This window comes from Pinus tabuliformis, chromosome 7, assembly GCF_031772625.1.
Source record: "Pinus tabuliformis cultivar Carrire ecotype Pingquan chromosome 7, CPIR1, whole genome shotgun sequence".
NCBI lineage: Eukaryota > Viridiplantae > Streptophyta > Pinopsida > Pinales > Pinaceae > Pinus > Pinus tabuliformis.
In genome coordinates, this window is record NC_142293.1 from 33,486,005 (window position 1) to 33,497,212 (window position 11,208).

Genomic DNA, 11,208 nt, shown 5'->3' on the forward strand with positions numbered 1-11,208 from the left:
ACCATTACAGGAATCAGGTGTTCTTCCACGATGGCAGCGCTTCTGGACTGTTTAGGAGTGCCCTTCAACACTTTTATTTAGCCAACAGATGCGATGAGGCAGATAACTTTAGGAAAAGTGGGTCATTTGGCAACATCAGAAAGCATTTGTCTAATATGAGCATGTGTTGACTTGGACACATGGCACAGTAGGAAGACTGGAGTGAAGATAGTGACAAATTACTGTGTAACACCCCCACAGGGCCACCCAAATGGCAGAGAAGAGGTATAAGTTCCGCAGCCACCGACGACGCTACGTAGAGCTCATCAGGCTTTCCGTTGATGATCCATGCATTTTTCCAAAGTCCGAATTCATAAAAAGAGACAGCGTATGACTTGAACCTCTAACATACTTTCCTCATGATGTCTTCATTGCAATGACATGAATAGCCCCCGGTTCATCTTCCACTCTCACAATACGTCACCTCTGTTGCCCCTAGAATCCCCGCTGTGACTCCCAACTAGGATGATAAACTGGCATCTCGTTTCTGATCTCGAACCTCTGTGATTCATCATGGCTAGAGAAGAGGCTCTTTCGGGTTAATCGCACATGATCTCTTTGGCGTCAACATTTCGATGAATCTGCGTGGAGCGCCTTGCCACGCAAAGAAAAGTGGAGGAGGGTGCAACACTGGGACTTCCCGGGAGGTCATCCATCCCAGTACTACTCTAGCCCAAGCGCGCTTAACTGCTGGGTTCTGATGGGATCCGATGCGTTCCAGTGCATTAACGCTGGTATAATCACACCCGCAAGGATCTCGCGCCCTCCCCCTCTTCAACGTGCACCGCGCAGGGAAAGGGGGAGGGTGCAGCACTAGGACTTCCTGGGAGGTCACCCATCCCAGTGCTACCCTAGCCCAAACATGCTTAACTGCCGATGGGATCCTGTGCGTTTAACACTAGTATGATTAAGCCCCCTCCCCCTGAAGTTCAACGGGCACCACACGAGAAAAGGGGCGAGGGTGCAACACTAGGACTTCCCTGGAGGTCACCCATCCTAGTAATACTCTAGCCCAAGCGCGCTTAACTGTGGAGTTCTGTTGGAATCCAGTGCATTAACGTTGGTATGATCGCACCTGAAAGGACCTCACGCCCTCGCCCTCTTCAACGGGCACCATGTCGGGAAAGGGGGAGGGTGCAGAACTAGGACTTCCTGGGAGTTCACCCATCCCAGTGCTACCCTAGCCCTAGCGTGCTTAACTGCTAATGGGATCCAGTGGGATCCGGTGCATTTAACGATGGTATGATCGTGCCCCCTCCCCCTGAGGTTCAACGGGCACCGCACGGGAAAAAGGGGGAGAGGCTGCAACACTAGGACTTACCGGGAGGTCACCCATCCCAGTACTACTCTAGCCCAAGCGTGCTTAACTGCGGAGTTCTGATGGGATCCGGTGCATTAACGCTGGTATGATCGCACCCGCAAGGATCTCGCCCCCTCCCGCTCTTCAACGGAGACCCGTGAGCCATAGGTATGCTCACAGCCCATCCACGACCCTCAATCCGAAGTGGCTCGACACGGTGTTTGCTCCCCTTCCCCCGGCGCAGCGCATTACCCGACTCGACACCGCCCTCGGCCCCCGCAGGGCCATCCGGACGGCGGAGAAGAAGGCGTAAGTTCCGCGGCCACTGACAACGCTGTGTAGAGCTCGCCGGGATTTCTGTTGATGATCCATGCATTTTTTCCAAAATCTGAATTCATAAAAAGAGAGAGCGTATGACTTGAACCTCTAACCTACTTTCCTCATGACGTGTTCGCTACAATGATGTGAATAGTCCCCGGTTCATCTTCCACTCTCACAATACGTCACCTCTATTGCCCCTAGAATCCCCGTTGTGACTCCCAACTAGGATGATAAACTGGCGTCTCGTTTCTGAACTCGAACCTTTGTGATTCATCACGGCAAGAGAAGAGGCTCTTCCAGGTTAATTGCACATGATCTCTTTGGCATCAACGTTTCAATGAATTTGCATGGACCACCTTGCCATGAGAAGAAAGTGGGGGAGTGTGCAACACTGGGACTTCCCGGGTGGTCACCCATCTCATTACTACTCTAGCATAAGCGTGCTTAACTGCAGAGTTCTAATGGGATCCGGTGCATTAACGCTGGTATGATCACACCCGCAAGGATCTCGTGCCCTCCCCCACTTCAACGAGCACCGCGCAGGAAAAGAGGGAGGGTGCAACATTAGAACTTCCCGGGAGGTCACTTGTCACGCCCCTACCCCGGCGATACTCTTCCAACCACACAATCGGGGGTGCAGCACCACCAACCACTTTCTTTTTAACAATACTTGCGATTGTGGACTATGCCTACTTCTGTACATGGTTTATTTTTCAGCTGCTAAGTACAACTTTTATTAACACAGCAGAAACATTCACATTAACTCATAAACACATTATCATCATTTAACACAAGTGCACAACGGATATAACTTGGGAGGGGCAAATCCCTACAAATATGAGTTTGCCCGAAATAATGATAATCTTTCACTTTTTACAAATTTACACTTAGCCTGCAAATTTTACACCAACACTGCACCATTGTGCAGCTTTGGCCTTTCACCGGACAAAGGCGCCTCTCGGGCTGCCTTGCCAACCCTTCGTTTACTTGTCGCACGAAATAGTCACACGAATCTTTCGTTCACCGATGCCCCAGCTCGCCTTGTCGCCTCCACACGCACCCACCGTTCGGCCAACCGACTAACCAAACTCACCGTTCAACTCGCCCACCTGGCACCCCTAGCTCGTCGTCGCACCGTTTACCCAACACAGGTGCTCGTTCAACACGATTCGCCAACCAGCCAAGTCACAACGTGCGCGCCCTTTGTCGTTTCATCCTGCACAGGGCGCGTCCACCCAACTCACCAACTAGCCGAGTCACAACTTGCTCGCCTTCGTCATTTCACCTTGCCCGGGGCGCATCCACCCAAGTTGCCCATTTGGCACGAGTCATCGCACACCCACACAACTCGTCGGCCCACAGGCGCCCTCGCCCGAGCTCGCCTTCGCCCGAACTTGCCCGCCCGGCACACTGACTCGCGGCCTTACCTAGCGCCCCTGTGTGCGCCCACCTAACCTGCGACCGACCCACACCCTGACCGTTCTACTCAGCCCGACTTGCGACTGACCCACGCCCTGATTGTTCAGCTTGGCCCGACCTACCACCCAAACCTGTCATTTCCCGTGTCACTACGCCCTGCGGCCACCCACCGAACATAATTTCACAGTTCTGCAGCTAGGGTGCTTCGGCCCCTAGCTCCGCTTGCACCTCCGCCTAACGTTTTAGATCTCACCCTTGACTTCTCACTTGAAGATCTTTGCACTTACCTTGGATTCTTTTCCTCCAACTCGCCCACGCTACTTATACACCAACTTCACCAATATGGGGGCATCGGCCCATGGCCCAGCCGACCCATCCTTTGGCTTTTTGGCTATTTTACCACGTCGGCCATGGTGAGGGCGCCCACACCCGGGACCGCCCCACCATATAAGTCTGCCACCAAACTTGAACCTCTAACCTACTTTCCTCATGACGTGTTTGTTGCAATGACATGAAAAGTCCCCAATTCATCTTCCGCTCTCACAACATGTCACCTATGTTTCCCGTAGAATCCCCGCTGTGACTTCCAACTAGGATGATAAATTAGCATCTCGCTTCTGAACTTGAACCTTTGTGATTCATCATGGCCAGAGAAGAGGCTCTTCCTGGTTAATCACACACAATCTCTTTGGCATCAACGTTTCGATGAATCCGCGTGGACCGCCTCGCCACACGAAGAAAAGGGGGGGAGGGTGCAACACTATGACTTCTCGGGAGGTTACCCATCCCAGTACTACCATAGCCCAAGCGCGCTTAACTGCGGAGTTCTGATGTGATCCGGTGCATTAAGGTTGGTATGATCACACCCACAAGGATCTCGCGCCCTCCCCCTCTTCAACGAGCACAGCGCAGGAAAGGGGGAGGGTGCAGAACTAGGACTTCCCGGGAGGCCACCCATCCTAGTACTACCCTAGCCCGACCATGCTTAACTATTGATGGCATCCATTGCATTTAACGCTGGCATGATCGCGTCCCCTCCCCCTGAGGTTCAATGAGCATCGCATGAAAAAAGGGGGAGAGGGTGCAACACTAGGACTTCCTGGGAGGTCACCCATCTCAGTACTACTCTAGCCCAAGTGCGCTTAACTATGGAGTTCTGATGGGATCCAGTGCATTAACGTTGGTATCATCACACCCACTAGGATCTCGCGCCCTCCCATAGGTTGCTCTGCCAACAACTAGGACCTAAAATCACTCCCTTGACCCATCATGCATGTGACTGGGCAGAGGATGAAGGAAAATCATAGTATCTTCAACTCAAAACTACCTCCAACTTGTTGCTCAACATCTCTTGCATATATAAAGCTTGTCTAGCCCTTTACAAGTCTTAAAACCATCTCGCAACCTCCTAAATGAGATTATACATGAAGTAGTCACCATAAGTGCAAGGACCAACATATGAGTGCAGAAACTATATGAAGTGGCATCACACATGAATCTCAATTATAGAAGGAAACTTGATACATCATGACAACCTCTACAACACCTTTAAACATCATCATGAGCATCGAGGTCAAGGTTATCTCCAGAGAAACACCACAAACATCATCCAACAATCAAGGTCATCACAACACAAGCATCATCTACATGGAGACCTAGTTGATCAACAAACCAACAAAACGATCAACGCATTTGCAACATAAACATTTTCCATAGAAATCATGTACCATCAAGCAATCAAGCATGTTCATACCATCTCCAAGTCCAAGTTGACATCAATGCCAACCATCACCCACTGTATCACTCCTCAACTATCACCTCATCACAACATTAATGCAACCTCCAACACCATGCTAATAGGTTGACATCAATGCCAACCAAACAAACTCATCACAACATCAATGCCAACAACTTCTATTTAATAAATTTTATTCTTTTTCCAACCCTTGATGATACACTCTCCCACCAACTTCTCCACCTAATTTTGAATTGGCATAATGTGGCTTCCTCCAAAAAAACCCTAACCATGCCTTCTCTTAGTGGAAAAGTTTCAAAACCACACAATTTTGAATTCCCAATTGTTTATCCAATGAAATCTAGCCCTAAACCATCATTTATAAAAGTTGATGCTTTAGAGCCAAAGCATAAAGGCAGTTCTAAGGGGTTATTCTCCAAAGAAATCTTTGAAAGAGGCAATGCATTTCTCTTAAATCAAAGTCCTCCTTTTATTGCCATCAATTTCCGACCACCATAATACCCTAGTCTTTCACCTCGGGCCTCAACTACATCACCAATCCAATACGCCTAAGCATGTACAAACATTGGCCATTCCTGTCAAGTTTGTTGATAACTTTGGAAAATGCATTCTCCCTATTTAAAAACCCCAAATTTACACCCAACCTTGAAGTTCCAAGGGGATCTTTATGAGGGAGGGTGGACCATTGAACACTTACACCTCTTGAAGGAGTATTCACTACATCATTTACCTTTGGATTACTATAGATTTGATAACCTTCAAGGGGACCTTTAGTGAAATCAACTAACTCCTCTTCTATCACTCCCACCCTTGATAATAATAAAAATAACTATAAAATTATCTCCACCTTCTTAGTATCACAAAAATCTAGCCACTTATATTTATATTTAGTTATCGTATATTATTATCATCAGTATTTATTAGAATAATTATATTTTAAAAAATGATATAAATAACATGATTAGCGTACATGACAACATCCATATCATACTAAATTATAAAATTAACCCTTTTTATTACAATAAACATGATTTATTGATTTATTTTAATCAGGGTGAATCAATAACTTATTGGACGATGGCGCCCAAGATCAAAACTACCAGCTACCACCATAACACAAGGAGTATATCCAATAGCCCGCAAATTAGATATACCAATCACTTAAAACTTAGAAAGAGTCAAGATGTTATGAAGGCTACAAGGGGAGCTCTATGTCAATGGTCACTTACTCTTTGAGTCTGATCACAACAAGCCAACACATCCCTCATAGAAATTAAAATTCAATAAAGAAAATGACAAACCATTATTCCAACCACTCAAACTAAACCAACAAAACAATAAACCTACACCGAGAGACGCTCTATAACCCAATATGGGGGTGGTGTAAATGTTTGTTTGTAAACATTTACATGTCGGCTTAATTAAAAAATAATAAAAGGCTAAAAGTAATAGAGAGTCCCATATAGGGGAGATGTTGTAGTATCCATAACATTTAAATGTTGGCTCAATCAACAACAACAAAACATCACTTTATTATAATTTTGTTTTTGTTAATAAAATTATGAACATTTTTTAATATAAAAGAAAATCATAATATACATATCACATTAAAATAAATAACATATAAATAGTAACTATAATTTAAGATCAATTTTACCATATAAATTAAAATAATGATTCTATGACCATATTTATACGTAATTAATAATCCCATAAAAACTTAATACTTATAATATAACAAGATTATTAACCATTATATTCACCCCCACTTTACCATGGATATTATTAACTTTAAATAAACTTTGTTACAATATCATGGCCTATCAATACCACATGCCCAAAAACCATAACTCATTTCACAATCAAAATATGTTTATAAATATTTTAATTTAATTTAATTTTGTAACATCTCTTTCCTATGAAAAATACCATAACCTTTTTTAGGCATAATAAACAAAATTACATTTTGCATATATGCTTTTATAAAAGGCGCATTACTAAGTATTGAAACAGATCCTTGAGAGACTCTAGAGAATACATCAAAATAGATGGTAGATTTTGGCCAGTCTAAAATCCCATGAGATGCATCAAACCATAAGTTGATTAATAACAACAACAAAAAATGTGACAAAAACTGTCCATCTAAGAATAGTACAAAAAACCCAACCCATAAGGCATTGATAATATATACATGATCACAAAATGAAAACAGAGTCTAATAAGATAACCATCCAAAAAAACTGATACAAGAGAAAATTAAAGGATCATGAAATCAAAGCTGCAAAAATTGATCATCCATAAAAGGTATATGAAAATAACTATAATGGGTTCCATTCAGTCTCTCCTTGATGTCCCAAAGACCCTGAGCTAGCTATAAGCCTTCTTTAGAAAGCATGTTCGCCTCTCTATTCTTGTCCCTGGAAATATGAGTGCATGTGACATGTGAGATAAAAATCTTTATCTTTTTTAAATCCTCCAAAATATGAACTAGATGAATGTTATGGCATTGTTGAATTTTGTTAACCCAATTTATAACCAAGGAATCACCATAAACTTGCAGATAGTCACATCCCTTATCCATAGCAAAGACAATCATAGAACGACAAGCTAAAATCTTAGCCAAGTTATTTTTGCCATGCTCTAGCCCCATACTGACATATAAACTATGTTGGTCATAAAGGTGAAGGATAAAACCACCACCACAATTATGATCCACTCCCTACTTAGCCCCATCAAAATAACCATGAGGATGGGATTTGTCTGGCTCTTCCTGGACCACATTCTGGATCCTCAAAGGGACCCTTTGTTGTGGAAGAAGGTCCAAAATGACTAACACTTCAACTACCAACCTATCCGGATATGAATATTTGTCTTGAAATATTTCTTTATTGCAAGCCAGCCAAACACCCCAGCAAATGAGAAGGGGTGGGGCTTTGAAATATCTGGTACTTCTTCTCTAGAACCACGATCTCCAATGACCCTCGACAAAATTCCCATGCCACTCACATAATTGACCAAAAAGCGATCGACATCAATCCTAAATTCAACAGACAAAAGGATATTTGACGAAAAGGTGTTCAATGGATTTGTTGTTTAATTTGCACAAAGGACACCACCCAAGCCCAATTTTGTGTTAATTCTGTAAAATAATCCCAAGTAGGTATTGGAAAATGGTAGCTTTGGTCGATATTTTCATGGTCAAAATTGAATAAGAAATTAATTATTTTACAATTGTCCAAGTTGATCTCAAATAGACAAGTTGGACCCACCACTTGAAGGGGTTTGACCCCAAGGTTAAAACCCTTCGCTTGACTCACATATATATTGAAATTCATTAACCTCATTTGGCATCACATCATCACTCACTCATTTGACCAATCACAAGGAGATCTATTCACACGTGCGAAGAAGAAGAAGAGCATTGATTTATGCATTGACCAGCTCATTTGACTATTGTTCACCAACGTTGACTTGATTCGTTTATCTCTTGTTTGACCGAGCTATTGATTGAAGTTTGAAGGCCGAAGTTTCTATGGTTTGTTGACTGTCTTTGACAAGAGTTTTTTCTCCATTATGGGTGTTTACCGAGAGTTGACCACAAGTCAACTACTGAAATTTGACCAAAATTGTGACTATCGAATTGCAAGTCAAATTTCATCCCCTTTGAACAACCGCCTCAGGCATAAATTCGACTATCTTGACCAGACTTTTACTCTTAGCAATTTGTTGACTTTATTTCTTATGATTGGTTCTGACTTGGCAATTATTGAGGTCAAAGATTGACATTTTGACTGGAATATTTTGATGTACAATTGATGAATTGAATTCTCTCTCATAAGGAAAGATTACCCATTTTCCCCCTTGTGGGTTTTTATCCCAAGAAATTTTGGTGTCTCTTATTTCATTGTTTTTACTGTGATCTCTATTGCTCTACTCAAATTAATGGTTGAAATTTTCAAGTATAACTATTTAATGATTAGAATGCTTTAAAGAAGTCAAATTGTATCATTGGAAGTAGTTATCAATTTTAAAAGTTCTAGTCTTGTTTGCAACTAGAAAATCAATAGTAGGGACCCTTTTTGTCAAGATACACCACATGAACAAGTGAGACTTTGCTAGGATTTTAACCTTCCATATCCCTTTCCACCACCATAGCTAAACATTGATCTTCACTTCCACATTCAACTGAATGTATCTCAACTTTGGGGTGTAGACACCATCACGAGTTATGGCCCACACCTTCACATCCTCCTCCCCGAAAATGTGAATATGATTTATTCCCAGTGCCTCTAAATATCGCTGCCAACTCTCTTTAAACTCTTGACCAATGTTCCTATCATCTGCCTCCAGCCAACCTTGCCGCTAAATACTAGTAATGTCATTATTAGAAATGTGAGCTAAACAAAAGAAATCATTGTCACATAACATATCCACCAATGCATGAGGAAGGCAATGTTTATGACCACTTCCAGGCCAGGATCCTGCCCCAACCTCACCCTAACGCCATTTATGACCTTCCATGCCAAATCCAAAGCAACGAGATTAAAATAATTCAACATAACATGACAAATCAAAGAATTGTTTGCCCGAGGCATTTCCGAAAATCGAATTCAGTCATCAATTGAGTATAGATGAATATATTTCTAAGTTAAAATAGAAGTCAAAAGACTTGCTTTAGAGTGAAGCCTACATCCACACTTAGCAAGAAGGACTTTAGAAAGCATGAAAATGTTCTTAAGTTCCCACCCACTAAGAAGCTTTGGTAAGGCAATTCAATTCAAGTTCACCCATGGGAGAACAAATTGGTCCAGAGTCCTAACCCACAAGAATTTAAAACATAAACGTCTCATTTTTTCTAAGTTTCCCTTGGGAATCTAGGCCACAGACATCCAATAAATAGGAATTTCCTCAAGAATTGACTTTACCAAGACCAACCTTCCCGCACAAGATAACCACCTGAAGCACCAACATTTTAATATTTTCTCAATCTTTTGAATTATCCACATCCAGTCTTCTTTTTTGTAGCAATTTGGTTTTAAATGGAAACATAAATATTTCATACTCACTGCCAGATCAACAACATGATATGGGAAAGTCCTGCTGAGATGTTGAAGTTGCAGAACATCCAGATTTTGAGCATAATAATTGAATTTTGAATATTGGCAAGCATCCCAGTCTCCACCTCAAACATATTAATTATTTCAGTAAGAGTCTCCACATCACAAGCATAGCCATTACAAAATATTAAAATATCGCCGACAAATAATAAATGAGTGATTGCAAGGTTTTTGTAATAATAACACCCTGAAAGACCCCCCCCCCCATTTTGCATTTGAAATCACGAGGCTTAAACATTCAAAGACTAGAAGAAACAACAAGGGAGACATAGGGAAACCTTACCTCAGACCACATTGTGCATGAAAGAAAGGGGATGCAACCTTATTCCTTAATACAACAAAATAAACCATTCTTAGACAACAGATGATCTAGTTGATGAAAAAGACACCGAAACCAAGACGAGTCAACAACAACCTAATATACAACCAACAAACTCACCCACATGCTTTGGATGAATCAATTTTAACGATGACACCTTTTATTCTAAGGGTTTTGATATTTTGGAGACCCTTCTGAGCCACCCCAATGGCTTCATGGATCTGTCTGCCTTCCATAAAGTCAAATTTCTCTTTAGAAAAAGCTTGAGACAAGACATAATTGCATATAGAGATTGGGTGGAAATCCTCAAAAGTAGAAGTATTATCAACTTTAGGGATGAGGGAAATAAAGGTCAAGTTGAAAGACTTCAAAATTTTCCCTTTCCTTCTAGACTCATTTACCACTTCAAGTAGATCAATCCCAGTGAAACCAAAGAAACCCACAAAAAATTTCATACCCTACCCGTCAGGCCCTGAGCTTTTGTCTTTTTAAATTTGGCCAACACATGTTTCAAACCTTCTTGAGAGACCTCCTTCAAATCACATTGACTTCCTCATTTACAAAACTGGGAAAAAATTGAGCCACTGTAATTACTTATGTTATATTTATCCTAGAGGCTCTTGAAAGAGAGTCTGAAAGTGATCTCCTGTCGTAGAGGCAAGACCCTCAAAATTTCAGGCCTCCCTACCATTCACATCCTGAAGGTTCCATATTGAGTTTGCAAAATTCCTGCCCTTAGCGTAAGCCTGGTTTTTGTATGTGTTTTCATCCTTACTTTCGAGCCATAGAGCATGACTTAACCTCCAGGTAGCCTCCTGATCCTCTAGAATGGCCTTTTTTCTAGCTTCCAAATGGAAGATATTTTCCCTATATGCTTCATTCAAAAAAATCCCACCCTTTGAATCAAAAGGTTCAAGAATTGCACCTTCAATCTCCA

General features: G+C 42.2%; 1 non-coding gene and 5 pseudogenes across 1 annotated transcript; all 6 read right to left on the reverse strand.

Moving 5' to 3' along the window:
• Positions 1-658: 658 nt before the first annotated feature.
• On the reverse strand, positions 659-787 carry LOC149245072 (5S ribosomal RNA; annotated as a pseudogene).
• Positions 788-997: 210 nt separating this feature from the next.
• LOC149245073 (5S ribosomal RNA) lies at positions 998-1,116 on the reverse strand (annotated as a pseudogene).
• A 222-nt stretch (positions 1,117-1,338) lies between these two features.
• On the reverse strand, positions 1,339-1,457 carry LOC149245074 (5S ribosomal RNA). Its single transcript, XR_016267495.1, has one exon. It is a non-coding gene; the product is annotated as a 5S ribosomal RNA (ribosomal RNA).
• Positions 1,458-2,040: 583 nt separating this feature from the next.
• On the reverse strand, positions 2,041-2,159 carry LOC149245075 (5S ribosomal RNA; annotated as a pseudogene).
• A 1,669-nt stretch (positions 2,160-3,828) lies between these two features.
• On the reverse strand, positions 3,829-3,947 carry LOC149245076 (5S ribosomal RNA; annotated as a pseudogene).
• A 210-nt stretch (positions 3,948-4,157) lies between these two features.
• On the reverse strand, positions 4,158-4,276 carry LOC149245077 (5S ribosomal RNA; annotated as a pseudogene).
• Between the last annotated feature and the right edge of the window lie 6,932 nt (positions 4,277-11,208).